This window comes from Periophthalmus magnuspinnatus, chromosome 11, assembly GCF_009829125.3.
Source record: "Periophthalmus magnuspinnatus isolate fPerMag1 chromosome 11, fPerMag1.2.pri, whole genome shotgun sequence".
Lineage (NCBI taxonomy): Eukaryota > Metazoa > Chordata > Actinopteri > Gobiiformes > Gobiidae > Periophthalmus > Periophthalmus magnuspinnatus.
The window spans coordinates 2,977,380-2,992,284 of NC_047136.2; the positions used below are offsets into that span (position 1 = coordinate 2,977,380).

General features: G+C 42.3%; 1 protein-coding gene across 3 annotated transcripts in view; it reads left to right on the forward strand.

Moving 5' to 3' along the window:
- Nucleotides 1–2,356: 2,356 nt before the first annotated feature.
- The window catches only part of fam49al (family with sequence similarity 49 member A, like), a 49,825-nt gene continuing 37,276 nt past the window's right edge, over nt 2,357–14,905 (forward strand). The window contains exon 1 of one of the 3 annotated variants that reach the window (XM_055225145.1): nt 2,357–2,748. The gene's annotated coding sequence lies outside the window, so the exon portion shown is untranslated. The remainder of the gene's footprint in view (nt 2,749–14,905) is intronic. The other 2 variants (XM_033975312.2, XM_033975310.2) reach the window with 2 other exon arrangements.

Here is a 14,905-nt window from a genome sequence, read left to right on the forward strand (position 1 = left end):
ACCAAAAGCTGCCTGTCGGAACTTACCTGAAGGAATGTACCTGCTGAAATTTACCTGCCAAAATGTACCCGTTAAATGACTAACCCCCTCTCTATGGTCTTGTTTCCCGGTAAGCTGTGCTGGAGGGAAGAGCTTGGATTTGGCCCGTGAGGAGGAACCAGGTGTGACCGTGATCTGCACAACGTCTGGTCACAGCACAAAGGCCCCCGCTGCTGTCGGCACACGCTCGGCCTACCTGGTACTGCCACAAAAACAGCCCCAACCCACACACCGCCCCTAAGTCCCTACCTCCTTAACCCCTACTCCCTCTACCCTCCTACCCTACGCTCCCCTGCCTCAAAACTTGCACAGCAGCACTTTAGAGTAACTACTCCTCATTGGAACTGGACTTTTAACATTTTAAACATTTTGTAATCCTTTTGTCTAAAGTTGTTCTGTCTGTACTCATTGGTCCACATTATACTCCTCGTTAGTTTTTTGGTGGCACAAACATTAGTGATTTTGCTTCTGGAAAAATGGATATTTCAGTTGTAAAGATTAAAAAAAAAATACAATTCTTGTCTATATTTGACATATTGCCACTGGGGAAAACTGTCTGAAGAAGTGAACGTGCAGAGAACAGACCGTGATGTCCTTCCATGAGTAGCTAGTTGGAGGATTATTGTGATTTTTTTTTTTTGGCATGCCTTGAATTTGTAGCGATGCCTTCTTTGCCACTCTGCTTCAAATACACCAGGCTACTTTTCCAGTCTAATAGGTTGCGTTCACGTTCACGTCAACTGTGAGATGTGGGGCTCTCTGCAGATTGGTTGCTAAATAACACGTATATGTCGCAAGAGCTGCTCGGGACCCCAATCGGCTGTACATCTCCAACTCAAAGCCACTGATCTCTCCTTTGAAGATAGTGAGGAACAGGTCTTAGCCAAAGAAAAGACATGGATTGTGTTTCCTAACAAAACTCCCCTCTCAAACCATCTTTGAACAAAAATGGAGACCTTAGACAGAACTGAAGAAGCGGCTTGGATGAGCAGAGAAACGTCTTCTCTCCTACAACTTTTTGTCCAGTTGATAGATTTGAATAGCTATTAATGTTTTTGTCCTTCATGTTAATCACTATTTAGATTTTTTATTTTATTTTTTTTCTTTCTAACCCATTTAGTCCATTTACGTCTAATATAGTCTGAGTTTAGCTCTGGTGGAACTCGGAAAGTTAAACATCATCTTAGGTCCTTACTTGGTACTTACTACTGTTTTAGAACTAGAGCAGTGTTTGAAATAAATATCCATACTGAAACTCCACAAATACTGAATCAGATTATTATTTTTTTAGAGATTGGGACGGGTTCAGAAACTTCCCAACACTTCATTCTGGAAAAAATAGCATCTGCATTTTGACGGTTTAAAGGCAAATTGACTCACAACCTCCAGTTCAACGTTAAAGGTCCTATATTACGCAAAATTTGAGAGGTTTAAGTCATGTTATAATGCTGTTAACTCCTCAAAAACATACCTAGAGTTGTATTTTGTTTCATTAGTAACCCTTTATCATTAGTCTGTACATCTCCAAGGCTCAAAATGCTCTGTTCCACCTTGTGATGTCATGAAGCAGTAGTTTTCAAGTGAACAGCTCCTTTTAACTTTAGATCAGTAGAGTTTAGCAATTCCAGGGCTGAAACTATCCAAATGATTCTAGTGAAGGTGTGTGGAGTTTAAAAACACAGTGGAGAACTTCCTGTAGCACCACACGATGACATCACAAGGTGGAAAAGAGTGTTTTCAGTTTGAGAGAAGAACTTGTGTGAATGAAACAAAACACAACAATAAGGAAACAACATTATAACACAGAAAACAGCGTAATATGGGGCTTTTAAATAACCAACTGAGCCAAATCCAAACTTAACTCATATTGTAGAGATAATCTGTTGAGAAGTTAGATTATTTTTGACTTTAAGATGCTCTGAATGCAAAACAATGTGATGTACTGTAGCCTACCACTGTTTTTCATTGTATTAAACACAAGCAAAACCGCAGATGATGCACACTCTCACCCACGCGTAGTGCAAAAAATACCTCAACGCGCATCTTTCTCACACATGCGTGGACACAGAGGAGTCAGGCCTCTGCTATAGCAATGTCAAAACTGTAGACCACTGACATCACACCCCCCCCACCACCTCTCCACCTCCTCTCCCTCACTCCTCCTCCTCCTCCTCCTCTTCTTTACTGTCAGCGGGACGATGCATAGATGTTAGTTCTGGGGGTAGGGCGGTGTTTTGAGGACAAGAGGGGTGCGCTGGGGGTCTTTGTGATTCAGAGGTGGGAGGAGTGGGGCGCACACAGTGTTCTACTTCTCACTAGTGGAGAGAGAGAGAGGGAGGGAGGGAGATAGAAGAGAGAAAGAGAGAGAGAGAGAGAGGAGGGGGCAGCGTGGCCGGGGGAGGGCTGTGCTTCGCTGTGGTGTGCTGTGTGTGTGTGCGCGCGCTCACTGTGGAGGTGAACAGCGCCTTCTATCTTACAAGCAGAACGGATCTACAGCCACCGAAAGCACCCAAACAACAAGGAACCCCTACTTCCTCTTTCTGCCATTTCATTGTTCATCGGGCGAGCCACGACCCTGCCAGTGCGCTCGCCACTCGCCACCTCTCTGCCCTTTTGTCCAGCGCCTTTTGTTCCCAGCATCCATCTGTCCTCCAGCTCCAGAGAAGGAAACAGTCAGGCATCTACATCTTCCCTCCTGCATGATAGCTGGTAAGCGCGTGCTCTCTCTTGTTGGTTTCTTGGTTGGTTGTTGTTTTTTTTTAAGCTTAAATCCACAGAGCCACACCGGACTTGCTGGATCCCAAATGTTGTAGATCCAATGGGGAGGATGGATAGGATGCAAATGGGGTGGTACTGTAACGGAAATGGGAGCAGCATGGGTCAGGAATCGCGGGTAAGTGTGCAGGGAATGTGTGTGTTTGCCCTCTTGGGATTGGTCAGCTGGGGTCTGCTCGTCCTTTTTGGCAGCAGCAGTGGTCAAAGCTTCACAGTATTCTCTTACAGCGGACTTCCATTTATATCACGTTGTATATGTTTCCTGTTCTGAATGAGAATAAGACATAGACATATCAATGCATCACATGGCATTAGGGCAAATTATAATGAAAATATCTCCATAAACGTGTGCCGAGTTTGAAGTTTAGATGGTTTAGTGAGCCGCTGTGTGTGCTAAAAACAATAGCCCACAGATTTGATAAGAAAGAGGAGGGTGCATGCGGAATAGCAAAAAAAAAAAAAAAAAAAAAACACATGGAAAGGGGAGGGAATTTGGGATGAAAAACCTGAATGGCAGAGGAAAGGAATGCGTGAATGGGAATTTTCGAGCATTCCCAGTTCTACAAATGTCAGAGATGTGCAGCAGCAGCAGCAGCAGGAGCATGGAGCGACGTGAGGGTGAGGAAGGGTGAGGAAGGGTGAGGCTATGGGATGACCATGTGACTCTGCAGGTCTTTGTGTGCACGGAGGAGAGGAGCTGCAAGGTGGAAACAAGGAAGTGGATGAAGGAGGTTGAGACGGTACATCCCTCTCTCCATCCTTCCATCCTTCCATCCCTCCTTCTGATAATCTGCTTGGAATAATCTAAAGGAGTAGAGTAATGCAGCTGGAAAGCACACAACAGCATCTAAGACATTGTTAAAAATATGTAGGTTACAATTACTCTTATGCAAAATAGAAAAATGTCTGGCTTTATTCCGTTTACGCAATTGTGGGTCCGTTTTATTTAAGAATATATCATTGCAAAAGAAATGAATGAGACCCTAGGTTAGGTTGAGTCACATCTTTGCACGCACGAGTCACACTGTAATGATGATGTTGCCTTCGGTTTTTGATCCCGGCTCGTCTAAAACACACACACAGACGCACGCTCCAGCGGTTGTGCATTGGCTGCTCGTTCCACTCTCACACCGAGCGGAGGCTGCTACGGTATTTACTCGTACTGTTGCTAGGACACTCCCTTTGAACATTTTACCCGAGCCGTTTGATTGGCCTGCTGCGATGATGCAAGATTCCCTCATCCCCAAATCTTCCCATAGAAACATGCCCGTCTCCATTTCCCTCCGCTGCTCTCCCGGCCTGCTTGTCACTCTTTGTCTCCTGACCACAATCCCTGTTCACGTTCGTTGTTTGCTATAGTCTCGGCGCACGCTTCTTGCCTTTATCATGAGATGCTAACGTACTGTATGCTAGTATCTTACCTATTTTTTCCCTTACTTTTACCTGTCACGTAAAATGACCACAGTTTGACGCTGGATTTCTCGTTTTTCCATGTGGATTGGCTCTAGCTGTGTGTCACCATGCCGACAACGCTGTCCTTATGAGATACGGTATTTAAATATACGTCATCCGTGTGATCTGGTGTGACGAGGCGGAAGATGGTTGGGTTAGGTAGCGTCCAGGAATATACTGTAGGCTATAGGTCCGTATGGAATGATAGCGTAAATGCAGATTATGGATGACAACTGGCAGTTACTCAGAAGCTGATTATGGTCACATATGTGCAGTTAAAATTCTCTCCCTGATTCTCACATCTCACATTAGATTCTGCAGTTTGCGTATCGTTTAAACCGCCCTTTCGATCTCAAACTAACTCGATCTTACTACGCTTTTTTTCTGATCTATGTTCTAATGTTGTTTCCTCGTCACAAACACGCCTGGAGTTGTGTTTTTTTAGTTTCATTCACACATGTTTAACACACAAACCCTGCGTATTCATGCTGAGTTTATCTCTCAAACTGAAAACGCTCTGTTCCACCTTGTGATGTCATCATGTGGTGATACAGGAAGTGCTCCACTGTGTTTTTAAACTCCACACACCTTCACTATCATCATCATTTGGATCATTTCAGCTCTGGAATTGTCAATCTCTGCTGAACAAAAGCTAAAAAGGTCACTGTTAACTTGGAAACTAGCACTTCATGACATCACAAAGTGGAATATGGGACCTTTAAATCATCTTAAAGGTCCAAAATCCAGCGTGTAACCTTATATTAGTGGATTTGGTAGCTGTAGTTAATATCGTAGGTCTTATCATAATAAACAACAGGCCATTTAATGCACCAAACACCAGTAAAACTCCAAATAAGAATACGCCAACCATATTAATTCCAACCATTTATTCCGAATTTTTCCTGAAATGTTCTAAAATTAGCTAAAGACATTAAAACGTAAGGCTGCCCTGTCTAAAATACGAGTTCTATTGATTTTCATGAGCTCTTTTTCTCCCACACACAAAGGGCAAGCTATTTGTCAAGCTATTACCTTGCTCAGGCTTCATTTCCCATGATGCCCCTGTCCCAGCTCCAGTGCCGTGTGCAGTGATCTGGTGATTGGGTAGAACACGTGGAAGGATTTGGCTGCGTGTGGCCAAAGTGAGTAGGAGGTAGTAGAGAAAACAGGTTATTGTGCTATAAATATGATGTAAATTCTCACTTTTTGTTGTTGTCGTTCTACAAACCCTGTGAACGCAAGACACCCGCTTTAATATTAACCCATGATGTGCTGTAGAACTGGCTCAGCTCATCTCCGAAAACGAGAAATAACACGAATTTCAAACTTATTTTAAAGGTCCCGTATTACACAAAATTGACTCTTGTGAGCTTGAAATCATCATCAGCAACAAACAGACCTGGAGTTGTGTTTTGTTTCATTCACACATGTTTGAGTAACACTTTATTATTAGTCTGTAACATCTCCAAAGCTCAAATCGCTCTGTTCCACCTTGTGATGTCATGAAGTGGTAGTTTCCAAGTTGACAGCTCCTTTTTAGCTTTTGTTCAGTAATAGACTGGCAATTCCAGGAGCTGAAATGATCCAAATGATTGTAGAAATGAAGGTGAGTGGAGTTTAAAAACACAGTGGAGCACTTCCTGTATCACCACATGATGACATCACAAAGTGGAACAGAGTGTTTTCAGTTTGAGAGAAGAAGAACTCAGCCTAAATCTGCAGGGTTTGTGTCTTAAACATGTGTGAATGAAACAAAAAAAACTACAAAAAACACACAACTCCAGGTCTGTTTGTGATGAGGAAACAACATTAGAACAGATCAGAAAATAATTTAATCTGGGACCTTTAAGACACATTTACAGACCGCTGAAAATTAAAACGCTATAAAAGAACGCTTTAGCTCAGGTTTGAACATCACATCCGTCATTCTTCTGCGTTAGATGGTAAACAGCAAAACAAAAGAAGCAAATTGGCCAAACTAAAGCAGATAAAACGGCGTAGTTGAAGTTGAAACTGCCGTGGTTGAAATAACACTGGTGCGGACACATAGACTGAGTTGTCCTTTTCACTTGTTTCTCAAACGTAGAAGTCGCCTCCCCTCAAAGACACTCGTAACACCCAGAACAAAATACATAACTAATTTTACCGGAGATAAATACGTTTGGCACTTCCACTGTTAATTCTTCCGTCCTTTAAGTTTTGTTTTTGTTTCTTTTTTTACGTACAGGTTGTCATTTTTGTTTCTAACACAAACAGACCTGGCGTCGCTCTGATTGGTTAATCCGCCTGTCAATCATGCCCTCTGAAATCGCCGAGATAGGATACAGCTTCTATGTAAACTTTCGGGACCACTGTAGCTCACTTGGTCGAGTGTTTGTCCGCCGATCTGAAGGTTGGCGGTTCAAATCCCGCTCTGGACACAAACAGTGAGTGGTTCCTTGATTTAAAGCGCTTTTGAGTGTCTTGCCGGTGGAAATATAAGGCGCTATATAAAAATGTGACTGTTTATCAAGGTTTGTGGTTCTGTCTGGCATGTTCTTGTACCAAAACTAAAAGCGTACAACTAAATAAAGTTTACGAAAGGCACGATAAACATTTGCAACCCACCTCCAGTAAAAACGTCGTCTTCGTTCCAAAGAGATTTCCATTATATCGTTGGAACAAGGTCAGGAGGACGAAACTCGTAACTCACTCCTCTTAATCAGCAGCCCTTTGAAAAGAACACAGAATTCTGAGCTCTTCTTGTATCTGTCGAACAAAAGTCCTCCTGCTCGTTCTTTGGATTTCGCTCCCCGCCGTAGAAACCGTAAATGGAATAATTTGGGATTTGACATGTGATCCCTCTCAAACTTGTAATCTTTCAGTTTATAATCCATCGTCAGGGTCAGGCATTTGGGATTACCCCCGAAAGCAGAGATGATCCCATTAAAGACACACAAGCGGAGAGTATAAAGGGTATGAGGGGCGCGAACTCCACCAACAGTGATGTCGAGTCACTGGGAGGATGATGATGATGAACAGCCAAAACATCATCATTATTATTACAGAACCCACGTAAAGCCATCATTTGTCGATTACAATGTGCCCTTTGTGATTTAAATTCAACTGAGTGAGTTCTTCAGCCTTTGGTACGTTTACCTCAAGGGAAAACCCAGATAACTGCTCAATATATCAACCTTTGACAGCTGCCACACAAACTGGAATCAATGTTAACGGCCTCCCATCGATCAAATGAACTTGTTCCATTGCTTTGCCTGAGGTTTACAAGTTTGTTCCATGGACTGTAAATGTAAATGGACAAATACTGGACAAAGAAAAAGTTGCCACCAAAAAAAAAAAGGTCACACACTCTAATATTCGGTTGTTTCGCCTTTAGCATTGATTACGTCCTGCATTCTCTGTTGCACTGTTTCGATTTCGCTTCTGCAACGTCACAAGATTTATTTCCATCCAGCGTTGCATTAATTTTTCACCAAGATGTTTCATTGATGCAGGTCGAGTCTGACGCTGCAGCTTCTCCAGCTCATCCCAAAGATTCTCAATGGGGTTAAGGTCTGGACTCTGTGGTGGACGATCCATGTGTGAAAATGACGTCTCACGCTCCTGATCCACTCTGTCACAATCTGAGCCCGATGAATCCTGGCATTGTCGTTTTAGAATCTGCCCGTGACATCAGGGAAGAAAAAATACATTGATGGAATAACCTGGTCATTCAGTATATTCAAGTGTCAGCTGACCCCAAGAAAGCTAATCGCCCATGCAGTTATTATCGAATAGGAGGCTCGTATCTATTTGCTTAGTTAAATCCAGGTGGCGACTTTTTTTTTGGCCAGGCAGTGTAGCTAACCTGCTAGCTGCCGCGTTCCAAATGGGAAGTGAGCCAGGGCGCGCTTCCGGTTCGGTTAAATCTGGCTACAATTCACTTTACATTAAAAAACTGTCTCCTCTCTCTGTACCTGCTGCTGTCAGACTCGTCATTTTGGTCTTAAATGTTCATATTAACCCGCTCTACATGATCCTGGGGTTTTCATTTCGCCGTTGTATCCGTAAATCAAGATATGAACATTAGTAAGTGACAAATCAGTCGCCTCCTTTCTCTGAGGTTACTCCCACTAGCGTTAGCAACAGGTTTGATTGACAAAGTTGCTAAAGGGCGTTACCTTCAACAGTCTCGCTCTGGATTGGCTCTTTGGTTGCTATGATACTCGCAGTCGGAATTCCAAATCGGAAACTCGGCTCCAAATTCGCCGCTATAACTGCTCTAGCCTCGACGAGCTTCATTTGACTGGAGCTGAACGCTGTGGGTGTTAGATTAGGGTTCGATCATCACCTTTAATCTTTGTGCATGTGAATATTCATCCCCAAAAGCTCCAGGTTGGGGTATTTCTGAGGCTCTAACTCATCCAGACAGTTGGGTTCGAGGGGTGAAGTTCACTCTATAATCCTATTAGCGCTGATGTTCACTTGAGGACTTCCTACAATATCACGAGCCGCCGTCTGTCACTTTGATCAATGGCGTCCCCTGATGTCAGCGGACAGGCCCGATGGCTCCCCCTTTTTGCCCGTCCTCATGATCAATACTCCTCATTCAGAGAAAGTCTAATCCGTCCCAATGGAAGTGCCACGAGAGGGAAAGTAGAACAGAGGCTCGTTTAATGTGTAATCAGTGACGAGCCCGATTCTCTTTTTAGTGATATTATCTCCATGATAGAGTTGCACTTCATGTTTTTTACTCAGTCATAATATCAGAGTTGGAAGAAGTACTCGAAGAAGTACTAGTTTTGTTATTTAGGTGAATGTACTGCTACAAAATCCTCAAGTACAAGTAAAAGTATCACGAGAAACAATCTACTGAAGTAAAAGTGTTAGAGTACCCGAGGCAATGAACTTAAAGAGTAAAAAGTAAAAGTATTTTGTGCACATTTTGAGGTCTTAAAAGCTTCAAATGTGGTGATTTTGTTAAAGATTTGAGCTGAGTTTTACTGTTTTTATTTGTATATTTATGTTTCAAAGTATGAACGTGTTAAAAATAAACCCTCAACCTTTTCAGCAAATCTCACACAATAATAAAAAGTTCTGATCCAAAATGTAGTAAAGTAGAAAGTACAGATACTGCTCTCAAATGCAATTTAGGGGCAAGAGCTACTTGGACGTATAAAGATTGTCCGTTAGATGTTTCAGTCAAGGAACGAGTCTCAAATACAAAGTTGAAAAAAAACTGAGGCACTCAAAATGTACAAAATAATTAAAAGCCTTTAGTACCACATGGCTCTCGAATGTAGTGAAGTAAAACTAAAAAGTATCCACTGTAAAATGTACTTAAGTAAAGTCCAAGTTAGTGCAATTTTTCATGCGTTTTCCCAGTGTCTGAGCGTGCATTGCGTTCTGCGTCCTGATTGGCTGTTGGATTGTAGACCATTGTGTCGTGCGTCCTGATTGGCCGTTGGACTGTAGACCATTGTGTCGTGCGTCCTGATTGGCTGTTGGACTGTAGACCATTGTGTCGTGCGTCCTGATTGGCTGTTGGACTGTAGACCATTGTGTCCTGCGTCCTGATTGGCTGTTGGACTGTAGACCATTGTCCATCAGTCTCCTCCGTGCCGTGTCTCCTGTCCAGTACAGAATGTGTTCAGACAAATTTACATAAACGTTGGATCTCAGTGTGACTCTGAAGTGCTGTACGTTTGCAATTTGTTTTCTCCCCGACAAAACCCACAATGACGATGAAACGTTCTGCACCGACAAAGACGCCTACGAAGGTTTGAACTTTGAGAGAGTTTAAACGAGAGAGAAATGTGAGAAAATGTTAACGTCTGTGTGAGAAAAGTGTATAAAGTGTGTGGTGAGGGGTTTTACAGACAAAAACAGAGAGAATAATGTAAAAAATAACGCTGATTTCCTCTTTTGCGGATTATTCTTAGAACGTGACCTCCGCGATAAACCACGGACCACTGTACTACTTTTACTTCTTTACATCCCACCTCTTCATAATGCAACACAAACGTCACTTTAATCAGCTTGAATCCATTTATTTGACCATATATTTCTACGTAAATAATGTGACACAATTTCTGTATCAGATCTAACGAGGACTAAGAGCACCTGATGTTCAAACTGTGTCATTTTTAACTCTGAAAAACCTTTGTTGCGTCGCTAATCTTCTCATTTACGCGTTTTTGGAGAGAGTACAGTAACGAAGAGGTGAACCAGCACTGCACAACCAACACATTCTCACCCCAACATGTATTTTATCAGCTAAACCGGCTCTTTGTTTTGGGTTTGCAGTCAATAAAATGTTTGTGACGTACTGTAGTATTTAAGCGCGGGGAGGAAATGCTACTCTGAGTAACTGTTTGGCTTTTGTACTTTAATTGTGAGCTTATCAGACTGAAACCAACAGGAAAATTATGATATTATCTGAAATTTAAAGCTAAAATGTACGAGCGAGCAGCATTGTGCAAAAAATACAGTGTCCAAAATGTCAAGTAAATGTATTGAAATAGATATAAGCTCCCTGCTGTGGTTTGGACCGTGTCAACCGATGCCCGCAGCTTATATTTCAAGCATTTCCTGTATTTGTGCACTGGTGCTGCTCCCCTCCCGCTGGAGCACAGAGTAACACAGTGATGGAGCACGGCTTGTACGAGGACGCGCGCTCTCCTCAGGTCGACACAGCCCCACAAACACACACAAACACACACAAACCAGCGCTCAAAAGGCTGTGGGTCAAACTTCGGTCAAAGGTCAACACATCTATTTACTCATTTATGTGGGTCAGTAGTTGCAATACGGTGCACAAAGCTCTAGTTCCTGTGTTATGTTCAGAGTATGTTTTTTTTTTTATATATATATGTAGCGCTAGCATAAATCATGTGGAAATAAACAGTGAATTAAAGGTTCTATATTCCGCAAAATGGACTCTTGTGAGCTTTAAGTCACGTTATATCGTTGTTATGTCCTCAAAAACAGACCTGGAGTTGTGTTTTGTTTCATTCACACATGTTTGAGTAACACTTTATTATTAGTCTGTCTACATTTCCAAAGCTCAAAATGCTCTGTTCCACCTTGTGATGTCATGAAGTGCGTGAACAGCTTCATTTTACGTTTTTGTTCAGTAGTAGGTTGGCGATTCCAGAGCTGAAATCATCCAAATGATTCTAGTGAAGGTGTGTGGAGTTTAAAAACACAGTGGAGCACTTCCTGTATCACCACATGATGACATCACAAGGTGGAATAGAGTGTTTTGAGAGAAGAACTTAATTTAAACATGCAGGGTTTGTGTGTTAAACATGCGTGAATGAAACAAAACACAACTCCAGGTCTGTTTGTGACGAGGAAATAACATAAGAACATAGATCAGAAAACAGCGTCATATGGGCTCTTTGACGTGTTATAAATCAGTGTTTTTCTGGTCCCAGTCGCAGACATGATTGCACACTGAATCGTTGCAGGCAGAACTGATAAAGAAGTAGAGGAAGAATAAGACTTCCTGTTTGGAAATTTAGAGAAACAGCCACAGCCACTTATGTCACAATGAAACTGCTATAAATAATACAACTGGGAGTTTTTAAACAAACTTAAGACGTGTGTGTGTGCGTGCTCGTGTGTGCGTGCATGTGTGTGTGTGTGTGTGTGTGTGTGTATGAATGTATGAATGCACTTATCGGTTTACCTGCAGTTCAACATAGTACATGCTCTTATTATGAGAAGTAGCTGGGTTCCAGGAAATAAAGCCTATGATGTGTCTGTTATTAAAGTTCATATCTTAATTTAAGAACAAAACAGCGAAATAAAAACCCCAGGATCATGTAGAGGGTTAATACGAACATTTAAGACCAAAATGACGAGTCTGAAGCAGCAGGTACAGAGAGAGGGGACAATAGAAAATGATTCTAGGCCAGAGTGGATGGAGCCGAAAGCACGTCCATGCTTACTTCCTGTTTAGAACGCGGTGGCTAGCAGGTTAGCTATGTCCATTTATATACAGTGATCCCTCGTTTATCGCGAGGGTTACACTCTAGAAATAACCAGCAATAGCCAAAATCGGTGAAGTATCAGCTTTATTTTTTACATTATTCTCTATGTTTTTGTCTGTAAAACCCCTCACCACACACTTTATACACTTTTCTCGCACAGGTATTAACATTTTCTCACATTTCTCTCTCGTTTAAACTCTCTCAAAGTTCAAACCTTCGTAGGCGTCTTTGTCGGTGCAGAACGTTTCATCGACATTGTGGGTTTTGTCGGGGAGAAAACAAATCGCAAACGTACAGCACTTCAGAGTCACACTGAGATCCAACGTTTATGTAAATTTGTCTGAACACATTCTGTACTGGACAGGAGACACGGCACGGAGGAGACTGATGGACAATGGTCTACAGTCCAACAGCCAATCAGGACGCACGACACAATGGTCTACAGTCCAACAGCCAATCAGGACGCACGACACAATGGTCTACAGTCCAACAGCCAATCAGGACGCACAACACTAAAAGAATCCGTGAAAGGTGAACCACGATATAGCGAGGGACAACTGTACGGCCTATGGTTTGCAGACTTCTCCTCGTAATGCTAACAACTTAAGGCGTGCCATAAACTCACATCCAGCTACATTTTGTCTTCTCATCAAAAGCTGCGGCTCCGTTTACTGCTGACTGAACGTGAGCTGGACGCTGGACGGTCTATGGGCAAACAAGGACAGGGGAACATGCACAGGAGGTATCGGGCGCAGGGTCACATCAGGGAGACACACGATGACAGTGGACGTCCTTGGAGCGAAGGAGGAAGCACAGCCAGACGCCATCGGGGACTTTATAACCGCTTTTATGTCCAACACTTTCGCCGCATTCTTTAAACTCATTCCAATGTCACACCGTAAACCACTGATTCATTTCAACTGATTTATGCGGTCTTAACGTTACTCGCTGCTGTGCGTAACGCCGGTGCTTTAGCTTTAGCGTAAAAAACAAAGCACGCGGCGTCTTTGTTTGAAGGTTAGGTGAGGTTAACGTTATGAGGTAAAGCCATGATTTTATACGAGTTTATGTATAAGTTTATTCTTGAAGGTCAAAGAATCACTTCCTCGTCTCTGCCCGGGGTGACTTAATAATAACAATTAGTAGAAATCTCGTTGGTATTCATCACCGAAGTCCACAATGCAACTAAAACGAATTAATCTAGAAAAAAAAAAAGATAATTCGACAACGTTACACGATAGAAGCGTTCACTGTTTAGAACGTTCAGTTGGTGGGATCCAGAACACACACTTCTTTAATACTTTTATACTTTATGAAAATGTGAGTCTGGTTAATGGTGAATCTCCTCGTTTTCAGATGGACGTGATTGACAGGTGGTTTAGCCAATCAGGAAGATGCGTACTCCGTCCTTATTGGAAAAAATAAAGGAAAAAATATCACAGTGGGTTGAAAAATATGGTGGATTTCTGCAGAATCGGAGCAAACTGTTAGTCTGAGGTGAGAGAAATGTGGTTCTATTTGTAAATCACAGGCGACCAATGAGCTCCTTTGTTTCACATGTGTCACTGAAAAAAAAAAAAACATCTGATTGGACGATCACAGTTGACCGGGCTTGAGACGCAACCATAGACTGTATATATAGATGGACATAGCTAACGTGCTAGCCACCGCGCTCTAAACAGGAAGTGATCATGGACGCGCTTCCAGCTCCATCGACTCTGGCTACAATTCACTTTCTATTGAAAAACTGTGTCTCCTCTCTCTGTATCTGCTGATGTTAGACTCGTCATTTTGGTTTTAAATGTTCGTATTAACCCTCTACATGATCCTGGGGTTTTTATTTCACTATTGTGTCTGTAAATCAACATATGAACATTAATAACAGACAAATCAGGCGCCTTCTTTCGCTGAGGTCACTCCCGCTAGCGTTAGCAACAGGTTTGATTGACAGCATTGCTAAGCGCCTCTCCCTAAACCAGTATTGTACCAGTATGTATTCTTTTTTTTTCTCTCTTTTTTCCCCTTTTCTTTTTCTCCAAATAAATAGGAAGCATAAAAAACTTTAGATTTGTGTCCTGATGGAGGATAGGAGTGGGACTTGACAAGTTTTCTTCTTCCCGCTCCTTTTCGAGCTTGTATAAGAACAGATTGTGAGATGTGCTTTAGGTATATCTGTGCTTTAAATAAATAAATAAATGCTGGTGGGAAGGGGCGTTACCTTCAACAGCCTCACTCCCGATTGGCTCTTTGGTTGCTATGATACTCACAGTCAGAATTCCTAATATGCAACTCTGCTCCAAATTCGCCGCTATAACTGCTAGCCTCGATTAGCTTCATTTGACCGGAGCTGAATGCTGTGGGTGACGTAACACTCACTTCAGTCAGTCTATATTTTATTTTATTTTATTCTTTTACACAGAGAGATTTTCAGTGTGGATTTGCCGGGCATGTAAAACAGCACACATGATGCTATCTCAGCAGATAAGCTCCAGATCCCACTGGTAATGCCCTAGATTTTGCCTATATTTGACAAAGATCTTACTAAAGCAGATCACACAATGGAAAACAACATATGGTTTTATTCTTTTAGTTGCCAACTCTGCTGCTTAGAAACTCAACGCTGCTTGAATCTTAAAGGGCCCATGTGACATCTGTTTTCTGAT